The sequence below is a fragment of the Canis lupus genome, chromosome 1, assembly GCF_011100685.1.
Source record: "Canis lupus familiaris isolate Mischka breed German Shepherd chromosome 1, alternate assembly UU_Cfam_GSD_1.0, whole genome shotgun sequence".
NCBI classification, from domain to species: domain Eukaryota; kingdom Metazoa; phylum Chordata; class Mammalia; order Carnivora; family Canidae; genus Canis; species Canis lupus.
The window spans coordinates 117228576-117244859 of record NC_049222.1 but is presented as its reverse complement, the minus strand read 5'-3'; the positions used below and the strand labels follow the sequence as shown (position 1 = coordinate 117244859).

Sequence of the window (16284 nt, the reverse complement as noted above, 5' to 3'; positions counted from 1 at the left end):
AGATACTAGAATAGAGAATAATGGACTTGGAATTAGGTAGGTTCTGATCATACAGCTTTTCTGAAGAAATGACTTTTAATCTTGAATCCTGGAGAATGAGAGGGAGCCCAGTCCTACAAAGAGCTGTATCAGAGGGTCACAGAGATGAAACACCTTATGGGAAATTCCAAGAAGTAGGAAATGATGTATCATGATTTAGAGCCTTAAAGGGATTTGTAAGGTTAAAAGGATACTGGCTTGAGATAAGCTCAGTGCTGAGTGCAGAACTTGATGTAGGGATCGATTTCACAACTCTGAGATCATGACCTGAGCCAAAATCAAGAGTCAGACGTTTAACTGACTGAGGCACCCTGGCACCCCTACAGTTTTACTTTTTTACAGTTTATATCACTTATCTCCTCACTGGAATGGGAGAACAACATTTGTTTGTTTTCTCGTTCTTTTTCTTTTCAGGTTTGGAGGCCAGGTGTGATACAAAGACATTATCTCCAGAAGAGAACATTTTTGAAATAAACTTATACAAACAGAAGATAAAGAAGTAAAATGCCTGATATTGAAGGTTCCATTATCTAAAGTAGCAGAAGAACAAAATCAAGATTGAGAAACAAGAGCCTCAAGAAGATTTCAGCCAATTGAAAATCATCCATGAATATATATCTACTCACAGAAATATTATGAATGTAAGGAATGTAGAAATATCTTTAATTAGGGCTCAGACCTAATCAAACATTAGAGAATTCACACTGGTGAGAAGACTTATACATCTAAGGAATGTGGGAAGGCCTTTAGGCTTCAGGGACAACTCAACATCTGAAAATTTATAAATATCTAGAATGTGGGAAGGCTTTCAGTTTTGGCAGAGATCTTAGAATACTGGTGAGAAATCCTATGAATGAAAGACTTTTAGTTTGGGCAGGTATGTAAGAGTCCACCAAAAAAATACTGGCAAAAAACCCTATGAGTGTAAGGAATGTTGGAAGGCCTTTAGAATACATTAGCATCTTACTCAACATCAAAAACTCATAGAACTGTGAAACCCTATAAAAGTAAAGAATGTAGGAAAGCTTTTAGTTTTGTCAAAGACCTTAAAATATACCAGAATACTCATTTTGGTGGGAAACCCTATAAATGTCAGGACTGTGGGAAGACCTTCAGTTCTTTGAGATACTTTAGAGTATACCAGAAAATTCATATTTATGAAAAGCCCTATGAATGTAAGGAATGTGAAAAATCATTTATATTGCATGAACAGCTTAGTTGACATAAAAAATTCATAAAGATGAGAAATCTTATGAATGTAAGGAATGTAGAAAAGCCTTTAGATTGCATTCACACCTTAAAAGTCATCACAGTATTCATACTGGTAAGAAGCCCTAGGAATGTAAGAAATGTGGCAGGCCTTTAGACAGAATTCAACTTAACCAACATCAGAGCATACACACTAAAGAGAAACCCTACAAATAAATGTAAGGAATGTGAGAATGCCTGTAGATGGAGTTCAACATTTAATCAACATCAAAAATGCATACTAAGGAGAAATTCTGAATTGAAAGTATATGGAAAGGCCTTTCAACTTCATCAAATTCTTACAGAGCATCAGATATTTCACAATGCTAAGAAACCAGTCCTATGAAGTGAGGAGTGATGTGAGAAGGCCTTTAGATAAAATGAACATCAGTGAATATAAGGAGAAACTCTGAATGTAAAGAATGTGGGCATGCCTTTAGATTTTGTTTATTCCTTATTGAGCATCAGAGAATTTATAATGGTGAAAAACTCTCAAAAGGTAAGAAATGTATGAAGCCCAATATTCTGCCACTATCAAATCTGAGAACTCATAGCCTTACGGAGTTATTATAAAAGTGTTTTTTTTTTTTTAATTTTTATTTATTTGTGATAGTCACAGAGAGAGAGAGAGAGAGAGAGAGAGAGAGAGAGAGGCACAGGCAGAGGCAGAGGGAGAAGCAGGCTCCATGCACCGGGAGCCCGACGTGGGATTCGATCCCAGGTCTCCAGGATCGCGCCCTGGGCCAAAGGCAGGCGCCAAACCGCTGTGCCACCCAGGGATCCCTAAAAGTGTTTTAAAAAAACAGTACTTTTTCTTTTACTCCACTCTTCATAGAATATCAATACTAGGGGAAAATGTTTAGGAAACCCTTTTCTGGGGGGGTCATTCTTACAACTTATTTGGCATAAAAGATTTCATACCAGGTGTCTTAATCTATTGAATATATAAGACTTCTAAAATCACTCAGTTCCTGTTGAATGTTAGCAGATTCACACAGAATTTCTTACTCTATTGGTTGTACAACTGAAGGAAAGCCTTTAGTCACAGCACATACTTAGCCTATCATCATCTTCAAGATATTCAACAATATACTTATTAGCTTTGTGCCTCAGTTGTAAAATGGTGAAGTTAATACCTATCTAACAGTGTTTTTGTAAGGATTAATACTTGTAAACCCTTGGGTTTTTTTTTTTTTTTAAGATTTTATTTATTTATTCAACACAAAGAAAGAGGCAGAGACATAGGGAGAGGCAGGTTCCCTGTGAGGAGCCCGATTCAGGACTTGAATCCAGGACCACAGGATCACGACCTGAGCCAAAGGCAGATGCCCAACCACTGAGTTACCCAGGTGCCCCTACCTGTAAACCTTTGCAAGATTATTTGGCAACTAAAGATTAGCTACTGTTCTTCTAGTGATAATAGTATAACTGTTAGTGAATTCTTATGAAAGAATCTATATTGGTAGTCAACTTAGCATCCAATCACCACCCATCTACTATTGAACTTCACATAGCTGATTCTGAATAAATTATCATAGAATATAAGGAATATGGGGGTGCCTGGCTGGCTCAGTCAGGAGAGAACACAGCTCTTGATCTTGGGGTCGTGAATTCAAGCCCCACATTGGGTGTAGAGATTACCAAATAAACCAAAAAAATAAAGAACATGTGAGACAACTTCATTACTAAGTTGCATCAGGAAATTAGTGCTGGAATATTCTGGAATTAGTGTAAATATATATTGAGAATATAGCTAGTTGCTGAAGAAGTAGAAAAGGGTATGATGCAGTTTGCAGTTACATCCAAATATCAGGTATTCTGTAATATACCCTATATTCTTAGAATTCAACATTTCCTAGAAATTATCAAAGGAGATCCCTGGGTGGCTCAGCGGTTTAGTGCCTGCATTCAGCCCGGGGCGTGATCCTGGAGTCCCGGGATCGAGTTCTGCATCGTGCTTCCTGCATGGAGCCTGCTTCTCCCTCTGCCTGTGTCTCTGCCTTTCTCTCAGTCTGTGTCTCTCATGAATAAATAAATAAAATCTTTTAAAAAAAATTATCAAAAGGGTAAGAGAGAGAAAACCTTCCCACTAAACTTCTCCATCCTGTCATTATGAAAACTTCTAAACATTCAAGAAAATTGAAAAGGAGAATGAACATGCATTTACCAACTCTCACCCAGTTTAAAAGCTAACAGTTTTTCATATTTGCTTTATCTTCCTATAAATAAACATAATATAATCACACCTTCTAAAATATGTCATGTGATGCATGTTCGAATTTTTCCCAGTTGTCTCAAGATTGACTTTAATAGCTATTTTTCTTTTTATCTAGAATCAACTCTAGCTTCATAAATTACATTTAGTTGATAATGTCTCTCTCTTTTTTTTTTTTTTTAAATATAGAGAAACATATTCGGGTTTCTTTTTTTTTTTAATTTTTTTTTTAAATTTATTTATGATAGTCACACAGAGAGAGAGGCAGAGACACAGGCAGAGGGAGAAGCAGGCTCCATGCACCGGGAGCCCAACGTGGGATTCGATCCAGGGTCTCCCGGATCACGCCCCGGGCCAAAGGCAGGCGCCAAACCGCTGCGCCACCCAGGGATCCCGATAATGTCTCTTTTGGTCTAGTTTAGTTCTCTACCTTTATTTATGGAAGGCTTTTTCTTCTTAGAGGCCATGCAGTTGTCTTGTGGGGTGTTTCATATTTTGGATTGTTGTGCTTGTTTCCTAATATTATCCTTTAACTTATTCTGCCATCTACATTGGAAATTAAGTAGAGAGAAGATTGGGTTTGGGTTAAATAATTTTGCAAAAATATTTCATAAATGATATTAAATATTTTATATTGTCATATATCAAGAGGCACATATTGATACCATGAGGCTAAATTTGATCATATGGTTAAAGTGATGACTGTCAAATTTCTCATTTTATTTCTTAAAAAATATATTTTATTTATTTGAGAGAGAGAAAAGAGAGAGCATGAGTGGGGAGGAGAGGGAGAATCAGGCTCCTCATGAGCAGGGAGCCCAACATGGGGCTCACTCTCAGAGCCGTGGATCATGACCTGAGCCAAAGGCAGACGCTTAACCAACTGAGCCACTCAGGTTCCCCAAAATTTCTCATTTTCAAGGTCCTTTTATATCCTTACAATTAGAAAGTAATCTGTGAAGTGATTCTAACCTCTTCTTGGAGATATATATTTTGTTTGATTCAAAGGGAAGACCAGAGTTGGAATAGGATACCATTCAGATAAGAGTGATAATGAGTTGCTATAAATCAAAACCTATAGGTGATCATTCATTTTTGGAAAGTCATCTTGTGGGAAATTAGTACTCTTTAATAAATGCAGAGAATGAAGATCTAGGGCCATAATTTTGGTTTGCTTAACAGTCACCATCTAACAATTGATTACTGCTCCACATAATTACACTTATAATCCTAGTTCTAATACAGTGTCTGTCACATAGTGGAGAGTTGATAAGCTGTCAAAGCAATCCAAACTTAAGAAACTATGAAAAGAATAGATTAACCTAAATCCAGCAGAAGGAAACCATTTATACAGTTAGAATTTAATGAAGAAGAATAAAACACATTTCATTTATTTTCTTTGGGGAAAAAAACACCAAACTAAACTACTTATAAATTTGATCAATGTAAAGATGAGAACTACAATGGCATTAATAAGGTGGCATACATATATTTATGGAGACTTTAAAATTTTTTAAAATCTATTTATTATTTTTCTTTTTAAATATTTTACTTATTTATTCATGAGAGACACACAGAGAGAGAGGCAGAGACACAGGCAGAGAGAGAAGCAGGCTCCATGCAGGGAGCCCAAGGTGGGACTCGAAACCGGGACTCCAGGATCATGAGCTGAGCCGAAGGCATATGCTCAACCACTGAGCCACCCAGGCATCCCTATGGAGACTTTTTAACGTGTTTTTATATATGTGTATGTATATATATTTATATAAAAAATATATTTGAAAAATTATATAATTATATAAATAATATGGTAGTATATTTGAATAAATTGTATATAATATATAGTTTTTTTTCAAATTGACTCAAAGTAGAAATTGCCCTGGTCTAATAAATGTGGTGGGAAAATGAAAATTTGGTTCAAAATCTCTTTAAATATTTTAAAAAATATTTAAATGAGTCACCAGATAAAATTACAGAGAAAATCTGTAAAAGAATTTTATAAGCTAATTCTAGAAGGCTACCAGTCTGAAATAATACTGGATGAGGATTGTTTCCAAAAAAAAATCTAGATTAATTTATGAATATGAATAAAAATACTCTAAGGAAGACATTAGCAATGAAATGAAGTATTGAGGAAATCATGATTTGAGAGCCAGAATTTTGTTTGCCTATCAGTCACCATTTAAAAATTTATATAATTTATATGATTGCACTCTATTTACAAAAAAGAAAGAGGCTAAAAGGATGATAAGAAGAAAAGACTTCTACATTCAACATGAAGTGTAAAATAGTAATTCAGGTATACTATGGATCATTTATTATATATATTATAATTCCCTGAAAAATTACTAAGGATTATAATCAGAGAAATAGTAAAAAAACAAAACAGATAAATTAAAACAATAATAAAATATAATCAAATGAAACTAAAGAAGGCAAGAAAGGGAGAGAGGAATTAAAAATAGGGGGAAGAAGTGCTCCTTGGGTAGTTTAGACGGTTAAGTGTGCCTTTGGCTCAGGTCCTAATACCAGGGTCCTGAGGTCAAATCTGCATTGGGCTCTATGCTCATCCCTCTCTCTCTCTGCCCTTTCTTCACCCCTCCCCCTCGTGTTCTCTGTTGCTTGATCTCTCAGAGAGAGAGCAAATAAATAAATTATTATTTATTATTTAAATAAATAAAAAACCTTCAAAGAAATGGCGAAGGGGGGGGGGAGAAACAAAAGAGCTAAAACCAAATTTATAATATATAAACTAAATGTAAATAGTTTAAAATCAATCATTAAAAGATCATCAGATCGGATTTTTTAAAACTCCAACTATATGCTGTGTATAATAAACTGGTTTTAATATAATGATATAGGTAGATGAAAAGTAAAAGGATGGAAAATGATAGGCATACAAATATTAACCAAAGATTGAGTGACTAGGGGCACCTGGGTGGCTCACTGGTTGAGTGGCTGCCTTTGGCTCAGATTGTGCCCTCAGGCTCCCCTTAGGGAGCTTGCCTCTCCCTCTGCCTGTGTCTCATGAATAAATAAGATCTTAAAAAAAAAAAAAAAGATTGAGCGGCTATAAAGTACAGATAAAATATACTTCAAAAAGAATGAAAATGCCAAGATAAAGGGATATTCTATAATAATAAACAGAGAAAACTCACCCAGAAGATCTAATCATAATACATGTGTATATACTTAACAATATGCTTTAAAATACATGAAGCAAAAGAAGAATAAGTCCAAAGTTAGCAAAGGAAGACAATAACAAAGATCAAAGTAGAAAACTCAATAGTAAAAAATGGGCAAAGGACCTGAATAAACACCTTTCCGAAGAAGACATACAGATAGCCAACATGTACATGAAAAGGTACTCAACATTACTAATCATCAGGAAAATGCAAATCAAAATCACTATTAGATATCGCCACATAACGGTTAGAATAGTATTATCAAAAAGGCAAGACTTAACAAGTGTTGGTGAGGATATGGAGAAAGAGATTCCTTGTACACCATTGGTGGGAATGTAAATTAGTACAGCCACTATGGAAAACAGTAGGGAAATTCATTAAAAAAGTAAAGAATAGTATTATATGATCCAGCAGTTTCATTTCAGGTTATATATCCAAAGAAAATAGAATCAGGATCTCAAAGAGATATCTGCACTGCCATGTTCATTGCAGCATTAGTCACAATAGCCAAGATACGGTAACAATCTAAGTATCCATCAATAGATGAATGGATCAAGATGATGTGGTGTATGTATATAATCATAAGTATAATGGAGTAGTATTTAGCCATGAGAAAGAAAGAAATCCTACTATTTGTGACATGGATGGTCCTTAAGTGCATTATGCAAGTAAAATAAGAAAGATGAATACTGTACGATTGCACTTATATGTAGAAGCTAAAAAAGTCAAACTCAGAAATAGTAAAAATGGTTGTTGCCAGAATCCTAGGGATGGGAAAAGTGGGAAGATACTGGTCAAAGGATACAAACTTCTAGTTATAAGTTCTGGGTATCTAATGTACAGCATGATGACTATAGTTAATATTGAATTATGTAATTGATAGTTGCTAAGAAAGTAACTGTTTTCACCACAAAAAGATAATTAATTATATGGAATGATGGAGGTGTTATCTAACCCTTTGTGGTAATCATTCACAATATATACATGTATCAAATAATTACATTGTGCACCTTAACTCACACAATGTTATATGTCAGTTATACCTTGGTAAAGGTAGAGGATATATATGTGTATATATAAAATAAATGCACAAAGCAAAACCTGATAAACTGAAAGAAGTAGATAAATCCACACTTAATGTAGGAGACTTCAACATTTATCTCTTACCTATTGGATAGATCAGCAGACAAGAAATCAAGGTACAGAAGAATTCTATGCCCCCTAAACAACATCTATAGATTGACAGCAGAGTATGTGTTCTTTTCAGTTGCATGTGGAATATTCACCAAGATAAATTATATTCTGAGTCATAAATGACTACATAAATGTAAAAGAACTGAAATCATGTCAAGCATTTTCTTTACCAAAATGGAATTAGAAAAAAAATAACAAAGATATTTGGCAAAAAAAAAAAAAAAAAAAAAGATATTTGGCAAGTCCACAAATACTTGGAAATTGAAAACTGACATATAATCAACCCATGAGCCAAACAAGTCTCAAATGAAATTAGAGAATATTTTCAACTGAACAAAAGTGGAAATACAGTATATTAATTTACAAGAGATAGCCACAGCAGTAGCAAGAGGGAAATTTTTAGCAACCAAATGGGTTGGTATCAGAGTAAGTGTAATATAAAGTCAAGATCTTCACCATCACTCAGGCTAACTAGGTCGTTCTTTTCTATGGTAAATATGAAAGGCAAATGAAGGCACTAAAGAGGCTTTTCTACCTCTCTCAGCCAGAGAGGTATAAAAAGGAGGGTGGAAAGGTGCCAGAACTCCCACATGCACATAATATGAGGACTCCTTCACCCTGTCAATGGAGGCTGAGAAACCTGTATTTCTATCTTCCATCTGCTATAACAAGATGGCATATCCCCTTCCCATGTAAGTGGAGTCAGAGAATGCCAGCTTAAGGTTTAAATGAGATCTAGAATCTCAGCATAATACACAAAATGCTCACATTTCAAAGGACAATCCATCAACATAACAAGAACCAGGAAAATCTAAACTGAATGAAAAAAGAGATTACGGAAATGACAAAGATGTTAGAATTATCTCATAAACACATAAAACTTCATAAAAATGCCTGAGACAAATATGCTTGAAACAAGAAAAAGCCTCAGCAAAGAAACATGAAGTCCAGAGAAGAAAAAAGATTTATAAAAAAGAAATGAAGGAAAATTAACTGAAAAGTGTGATAATGGAAATAAACCCAATAGATATGCTAACAACATAAATGGAGGAGACACAGGAAGGAATCAGAACAATAGAAATTATCCAATCTAAACAACAGGAAATAGACTGAAAAAAGTGAAAAACAACTCAGGAACCTCTGAGACTAGACACAAGATCTAACATTCCTAACACTGAAGTCTCAGAAGGAAAAAAATAAGAGGACTGAAGAGTATTCAAATAAATGACTGAAAATGTCCCCAATTTGCCAAAAAAAAAAAAAAAGTCATAAATTCAAGATGCTGAGTGACAAGCCACCCCTTCCCGACAACATCAACATCATGTCACATCATGGGCAAACCTTTTTTTTTCTTTTTTAAAGATTTTATCTATCTATTCATGAGACACACAAAGGGAGAGACAGAGGCAGAGGGAGAAGCAGGCTCCATACAGGGAGCCTGACGCAGAACTCGATCTCAGGACCCCAGGATCACACCCTGAGCCAAAGGCAGACGCTCAACCGCTGAGCTACCCAATGGTCAAACTTCTAAAAACTAAGGACAAAATAAAAATCTTGAAAGCAAGGGGGAGCCTGGGTGGCTCAGTGGTTGAGCATCTGTCTTGGGCTTGGATCATGATCCTGGGGTCTTGGGATGGAGTCCTGTATTAGGCTCCCTGCAGGAAGCCTGCTTCTCCCTCTGCCTATTCTCTACCTCTTTCTATGTCTCTCATGAATAAATAAGATCTTTATTTTTTTTTAATTTTTTTTTTTTTTATTTATGATAGTCACACAGAGAGAGAGAGAGAGGCAGAGACACAGGCAGAGGGAGAAGCAGGCTCCATGCACCGGGAGCCCGACGTGGGATTCGATCCCGGGTCTCCAGGATCGCGCCCAGGGCCAAAGGCAGGCGCCAAACCACTGCACCACCCAGGGATCCCTAAATAAGATCTTTAAAATAATTATTGAAAGCAAGAAAAACACCGCTTTACATTTAGAGGAGGAAATTCAAACAAAAGCAGATTTCTCATGAGAAACCATAGAGGCCAGAAGTACATTTTAAAGCACTGAAAGAATTCCAAATCTTACATTCAGCCAAAACCAAAAACATATATATACATATATACATGCATCTCATTCAAGAATAAAGGGAACCAATATTATCAGTCATTAATAAAATACAAATCAAACCCACGAGATACCACTTTACAATTACTGAGATGGCTATACTTAAAGAAAAAAAAAAAGGAAAATAATAAGTGATGGCAAGGATGTGGAAAAACCCTTGTGGTGAAGCTGCTATAGAAAACATTATGGCAGGGATGCCTGGGTGGCTCAGTGGTTGAGTGTCTGTCTGCCTTTGGCTCAGGTTGTCATCCCTGGGTCCTGGGATCCAGTCCCACATCAGGTGGGGAGCCTGCTTCTCTCTCTGCCTATGTCTCTGCCTCTCTGTGTCTCTCATGAATAAATAAATAAATAAAATCTTAAAAAAAAAAAAAGAATGCTATAAAAAAAAACCATTATGGCAGTTCCTCAAAAAAATTAAATATATAATTATCACACACCAATTCCAAATGAATTGAAAGTAGGGAACTGGACCAGATATTTGTATACCAGTGTTCACAGCAGCATTATTTACAATAACTAAAAAGTAGAAGTTGGAGCAGCCTGGGTGGCTCAGTGGTTTAGCGCCGCCTTCAGCTCAGGGTGTGATCCTGGAGATGGAGGATCAAGTCCCACGTCGGGCTCCCTGCATGGAGCCTGCTTCTCCCTCTGCCTGTGTCTCTGCATCTCTCTCTCTCTCTCTGTCTTTCATGAACAAATAAATAAAATCTTTAAAAAAATAAAAAGTAGAAGTAACCCAAATGTCCATTATTGGATGAATGGAAAAATAAAATGTAGTATGAACATGAAATAGAAATGTGTTATTTGGCCTTTAGTAGGAATTAAGTTCTGACACATGCAACAACATGGATGAAGCTTGAAGATATGCTAGGTGAAAGAAGGCAGACACAAAGGGACAAATATATAATTCCATAATATGAGGTACCTGGAATAGTTAAGTTCATAGAGACAGAAAGTAGACTAGTAGTTACCACTGACTTGGAGGAAGTGGTAATAGGGAGTTAAAGTTTGATGGGTACCAAGTTTCAGTTAGGAATGATAAATATTGGGGATGGATAGTGGTGATGGTTGCAAAATAGTGTGAATGTACTTAATGCCACTGAATTATACTCTTAAAAATTAAGTGGTAAATTTTACATTAAGTATATTTTGCCACAATTAAAACATTTAGAAATATGCTATCTCCAAGAAATGCACTTCAGATACAAAGATACAGGCAAGTTGAAAGTAATAGAAAGGATATATCATGCAAACAGTAATCAAAGAAAACCAGGAATAGCTATATTAATATAAAGTGGTCTTCAGACCAAGGAAAATTACTAGGGACAGGGAGAATTATATAATTTTAAAGTGCTCAATTTAAAAGTCTTCAAATTAAAGTGCATATATTAAAAAAGAGGAAAATTCTCAAATTATTAATCTAGCTTCCCAAAACAGGCCCTAGCAAAGAAAACCAAAATAATGGAAAACAAACAGAAAAAAGAACAAATCAAGGTAAGAACAGAAATCAATAAAATTGAAAACACAAAACAATAGGAAAAATCATCAAGATAATAAAGAGCTGGTTCTTTGGGAAAATCAATAAAATTCACAAACCTCTGGAAAGACCACCACCACCAACAAAAACCCCACAAGACACAGATTACTGATACCCATATGAAATAGGGGATATCACTACTTTGCAGACATGAAAAGGATAATAAGGGAATATTACGAACAATTCTACACATATAAATTTGACAACTTAGATGAAATGAAAACGTACTTGAATCACAACTACCGCAACACACTCAGTATGAAATAATGTGAATAGCCAAAATACTATTAAGGAAATTTAATCTATATAATGTATTTTCCAAAAAGAAACCTCTAGGGTCAGTTAATTTCATTTGAGAATTTTACCAAATTTTTAAAGAACACAATCTCTTTCAGAAAATAAAATACTAGTATTACCTTGACACCGAAGACAATATAAAAGAAGTAATACACAATCCACCATACGTTATGAATACAGACACAAAAAAATCCTTAAAAAAAAACATTAACAAAGATAATTCAATAATATGTAAAAAGAATTTTACATGGCCAAGTGGGGTTTATTCCAGGGATTCAATGCTAGCTCAATATTTGGAAATCAATCAAAGTAATCTACCATTTCAACTAACTAAAGAAGGAAAAATGTCAACACAATGAAATCAACTGATACAGAACAAACATTTGAACAACTTCAACTTTGATTCATGATAAAACCTCAGAGTAACAGGAATAGAGGGAAAATTCTTCAAACTGATAAAAAAGTATCTACAAAAAAACTTACAGCTAATATTATACTTAATGCTGTAATACTAAATCGTTTTTCTTGAAGATCAAGAAGCAAGAATTTCTGTTCTAACTATTCTTGACGTAATCTAAGTTTTTGCAGATGCAAGAGGGGAAAAAATGCAATAAAAGGCTTATAGAGGGATCCCTGGGTGGCACAGCGGTTTAGCACCTGTCCTTGGCCCAGGGCGCGATCCTGGAGATCCGGGATCGAATCCCACGTCGGGCTCTCGGTGCATGGAGCCTGCTTCTCCCTCTGCCTGTGTCTCTGCCTCTCTCTCTCACTGTGTGTGCCTATCATAAATAAATTAAAAAAAAATTTTTTTAAAAGGCTTATAGAGGGATCCCTGGGTGGCGCAGCGGTTTGGCGCCTGCCTTTGGTCCAGAGCGCGATCCTGGAGACCCGGGATCGAATCCCACATCGGGGTCCCGGTGCATGGAGCCTGCTTCTCCCTCTGCCTATGTCTCTGCCTCTCTCTCTCTCTCTGTGTGACTATCATAAATAAATAAATAAAAATTAAAAAAAAAAGGCTTATAGATAGTAAGTAAAAGTGTTATTATCTATGTAGAAAAACTCAACGAGTCATTAAATTTCTAGAACCAATGACTGAGTTCAGAAAAGTCACAAAGCATAATACAAACATACAATAATCAGTTGCATTTCTATATATTATCAAGGGACACACGGACACGAAATTAAAAAATATATACTATTTATAATCACTCAAAAATACATGGTGTAAAACAAAGCACATATAGGACTTTTATGCTGAAAATTATGCATACTTATTAAGAAATAAAAGACCAAAATATATATAAACACCAGTGTGTTCATGGATAGGAAGGACAAGCACAGTAAAGATGTCAGTTTACTCCAAATTGATATACAGGTTTAAATGCAATTCCTATCCAAATCCCAGAAGAATTTTTGTAAATGTGTTATTGCTGCTGTAACAAATGACTTAAAACCCAAATTTATTATTTTATAGTTTTATATATTAGAAGTCCAACATGAGTCTCAATGGGCTAAAAGCAAACTGAGGGTAGTTTGCACTCCTTTATGACCTTTTGGAGGCTCAGGTGGAAACTTCTAGCTTTTCCTCCATCTTCCTCCTCTTTATAATTATTCCTCCTCCTCCTCCTCCTCCTCCTCCTCCTCCTCTCCTTCTTTCTTCTTCTCCTTTTCTTTTCTTCTTCTTCTTTCTTCTTTCCAGCTTCTAGATGGCTCATAGCCATCTTGGTCTTCATCTTCCAAGCAGGCAACAAGAAGTAGAGTCCTCAAAATGCATCATTCTGACTTCCTCTTCAGTCTCTCTTTTCCATCTTTAAAAAGATCTCTGTGATTACATCATACCCATGTGAATAATCCAGAATGATGTATTTAAATCGTTGGTTAGCAACCTTGATTTCATCTGCAATCTTAAATCTCCTTGCTATGTGACCTGGAAATTCACAAGTTCCAGGGATTAACATGTGGATATATTTGTGAGGTCATATCTTTGTCTATCATAGTAAATATAAACCAGGTTATTCTTTCTTTTAAGATCAGATTATTCTGGGGGATCCCTGGGTGGTTCAGTGGTTTAGCGCCTGCCTTCAGCCCAGGGAGTGATCCTGGAGTCCCAGGATTGAGTCCCACATCAGGCTCCCTGCATGGAGCCTGCTTCTCCCTCTGCCTGTGTCTCTGCCTCTCTCTCTGTGTCTCTTACGAATAAATAAAATCTTAAAAAAAATCAGATTATTCCAAACTTTATATAAAAAAAAATCCTCTAAGTCTTACACATTATAACTCAATAATATCATATATGATCACAATCACATAACACAGATTGACTCAAAATGAATTGCAGACTTAAACATATAAAACTATAAAACTTGCAAGAAAAAACAAAGAAAAAACTGGGGGAATTCAGAGCTAGGCAAGGAGATGTTAGAGTTGATACCAAAAGCATAATTCATAAGAGAAATTTGATAAATTAGTCTCATCAAAATTAAAATCTTTTGCTATGTGAAAGACTTTGCTAAGAGGATGAGAAGACAACCTACCCTCTAAAGGAAAATCTTTGTAAATCATATATTTCATGAAGTAATAATATCTCATATATATAAGGAACTCTCAAAACTCAACAGTAAAGATTCCCACATAACCCAATTAGAAAACAGACAAAATAAACAGACATTCCACCAAAGTAACTATATGGATGGTGAATAAACACACAAAAAGTCCTGGTCCCAACAAAGTTCAAAATCCAGTGGACCAAATTCCATTAGTTTTCAAGGCCTGATAGAAATCCCCTCCACTATGTCCTGAGACTCTACCCTCCAGGTTGGATCTCTCTGCCTTTAAGGTCCATGGCTCTACGGTCTTTCTTCCTCTTTTCTTGAAGGGTAACACATGCTTATGTTGAGTATCAGCCTATTTCCTGCCTGTAGAATTTTGGAAATCTGATAGCCTTCTGTTATTTCATCCTGTTTCTGTTTGTGTCAGTCCAAGCTAGCAGTGTTTCTGCTGATAAGAAATTTGCAAAGACACTGTGGGGTGTGGGCCTCCTCTGTTTGTCACAGGAATCCACACAATCAGACAAGAGGGAGGACAAACTGCCCACACTGGAAAGAAAAGAAAGGAAAGATAGGAAAGAAAGGAAGAAAGAATGTGAAAAAAAGAAAGAAAGAAAGAAAGAAAGAAAGAGAAGAAAGAAGAAAGAAAGAAAGAAAGAAAGAAAGAAAGAAGAAAGAAAGAAAGAAAAAAAGAAGAAAGAGAAAAAAGAGAAAGAAAGAAAGAAAGAAAAGAAGAAAGAAAGAAAGAAGAAAGAAAGAAAGAAAGAAAGAAAGAAAGAAGAAAGAAAGAAAGAAAGAAAGAAAGAAAGAAAGAAAGAAGAAAAAGAAAGAGAAAGAAAGAAGACATCACTCTTGGGCAACCATCTCTATTCATTTCTATTGAGATGGTTGATTGGATCCATGCGTCACATACCTAATCTCTTCAGCTAAGGTTATCCAGGTACATCCTCTCTCTAGAGCAAGCTTTCTCCAGCAAATATCCTAATTTCAACATCCTTTGCAGTTTGGCTAGGATGAGAATTTTCCCCAAATAATCAGACCTTGGTTCCTTTTTGCATAGTACTTCCTTCTTCAATTTTTCTTTTCTTTCATATTTTACTATAAGCGGTAAGAATACATCAGTTTCTGCCTTCAACAATTACCTTGGAAATTTCTTTAGCCAAGTATTCAAATTTATCACTTATAAGTTTGCTTTTCACACAGCTAAAAAACACAATTCAGCCAAGTTTTCTGCCACTATGTAATACAAATCATCTTTCCACTAGTTTCCAGTACTAGTTTTCTCATTTCCTTTTGAGCTCTCACCAGAAGTACTATTAAATGTTAATATTTGTAATAACATTCTGTTCATGAGGATGTATGTATCCTATAAGAAAATAGCTTTCTTAACCTCACTTTTTTCTTCCTGAGCCTACACCTTACATCCTTCAGCCTTACAGTCTATTGAAAGCAATCTAGAGGGCAGCCTGGGTGGCTCAGGGGTTTAGCGCCACCTTCAGCGCAGGGCCTGATCCTGGAGACCTGGGATTGAGTCCCATGTCGGGCTCCCTGAATGGAGCCTGCTTCTCCCTCTTCCTGTGTCTCTGCCTCTGTGTGTGTGTGTGTGTGTGTGTGTCTCATGAATAAATAAAATCTTTAAAGCAATCTAGGGTTTTCTATCATGTGGCTTAAAATTCTTCCAGCCTCTATTCACTACCCAAACCCACTTCCTTATTTTTAGGTGTTTTAGTAAAGCCCCATTTCCTGGTACCAAAATCTGTATTAATGTCCTGGAGCTGCCATAAAAATCACCACAAATTTGGTGGTTAAAACAAGAAAACTGTAGTGTATTTATAAAATTAAATTGAGTGGACTTGATTTTAAATGGAAAAGTTAAATATTATAAATTTAAAGAGAAAAATCATATAGAAAACTTCACATCAG

General features: G+C 35.7%; 1 long non-coding RNA gene across 2 annotated transcripts in view; it reads left to right on the top strand.

Annotated features, from left to right (window-relative positions):
• LOC111090511 overlaps window positions 1-14938 on the top strand; it is a 55076-nt gene extending 40138 nt beyond the window's left edge. The window contains exons 4-5 of one of the 2 annotated variants that reach the window (XR_005354709.1): window positions 454-680; window positions 14869-14938. This is a non-coding gene — a long non-coding RNA (uncharacterized LOC111090511). Of the gene's footprint in view, window positions 1-453; window positions 1955-14868 lie in introns of those variants that run through there. The other variant, XR_005354708.1, reaches the window with a different exon arrangement.
• Window positions 14939-16284: the final 1346 nt, after the last annotated feature.